Source organism: Arachis ipaensis, chromosome B8 (assembly GCF_059453495.1).
Source record: "Arachis ipaensis isolate K30076 ecotype BB chromosome B8, ASM5945349v1, whole genome shotgun sequence".
NCBI classification, from domain to species: Eukaryota; Viridiplantae; Streptophyta; class Magnoliopsida; order Fabales; family Fabaceae; genus Arachis; species Arachis ipaensis.
The window spans coordinates 94,752,626-94,753,858 of record NC_142443.1 but is presented as its reverse complement, the minus strand read 5'-3'; the positions used below and the strand labels follow the sequence as shown (position 1 = coordinate 94,753,858).

At 38.2% G+C, this 1,233-nt stretch overlaps 1 non-coding gene across 1 annotated transcript; it reads right to left on the bottom strand.

The window, feature by feature from the left end:
* Positions 1-889: 889 nt before the first annotated feature.
* LOC148548886 (small nucleolar RNA R71) lies at positions 890-997 on the bottom strand. The gene has a single exon (XR_015898086.1). It is a non-coding gene; the product is annotated as a small nucleolar RNA R71 (small nucleolar RNA).
* Positions 998-1,233: the final 236 nt, after the last annotated feature.

Here is a 1,233-nt window from a genome sequence, read left to right as displayed (position 1 = left end):
AATGATTTTCAATCATATCTTTTTTATTTCTAATTTCAAAATCTTTTTCAAAACCACTTAACTACTTTCTCAATTTTAATTTTCGAAAATCATCAACTAACTTTTCAAAATTTCTTTTAATTAATTCAATTTTTTTTAATTTTGAAAATTCCTCCCTCCTTCTCACATTCTTCGATTTAAGGGACTAACACTCCTCCTCAATGTGCAATTCGAACTCTCTCCCTCTTGATACGTTCGAATTCTCTCTTCTCTACATCCTCCTTCTATTCTTCTTTTCCTCTAACACCTCAAGTAATCTCTATACTGTGACATAGAGGATTCCATACTTTCTTCTTCTCTCTTTCATATGAGCAGGAGCAAAGACAAAGGCATTCTTGTTGAAGCTGATTCTGAACCTAAAAGGACCTTGAAGAGAAAGCTAAGAGAAGCTAAAGCACAACTCTCTGTAGAGGACCTAACAGAAATTTTCATACAAGAAGAAGACATGGCAGCCGAAAACAACAACAATGCCAACAATGCAAGGAAGGTGCTTGGTGACTTTACTGTACCTACACCTGACTTCTATGGGAGAAGCATCTCAATCCCTGCCATTGGAGCAAATAACTTTGAGCTTAAGCCTCAATTAGTTTCTCTAATGCAACAGAATTGTAAGTTTCACGGACTTCCATTGGAAGATCTTCATCAGTTTTTGGCTGAATTTTTACAAATCTGTGACACTGTCAAGACCAATGGGGTTGATCCCGAGGTCTACAGGCGTATGCTTTTTCCCTTTGCTATAAGAGACAGAGCTAGAATATGGTTGGATTCACAACCTAAGGAAAGCCTGAACTCTTGGGAAAAGCTGGTCAGTGCTTTTCTGGCCAAATTCTTTCCACCTCAAAAATTGAGTAAGCTTAGAGTGGAAGTCCAAACCTTCAGACAGAAGGAAGGTGAATCCCTCTATGAAGCCTGGGAAAGATACAAGCAATTGATCAGAAGGTGTCCTTCTGACATGCTTTCAGAATGGAGCATCATAGGTATCTTCTATGATGGTTTGTCTGAACTGTCTAAGATGTCATTGGACAGCTCTGCTGGAGGATCTCTTCATCTGAAGAAGATGCCTACAGAAGCTTAGGAGCTCATTGAAATGGTTGCAAATAACTAATTCATGTACACTTCTGAAAGGAATCCTGTGCATAATGGAACAAATCAGAAGAAAGGAGTTCTTGAGATTGATACTCTGAATGCGATATT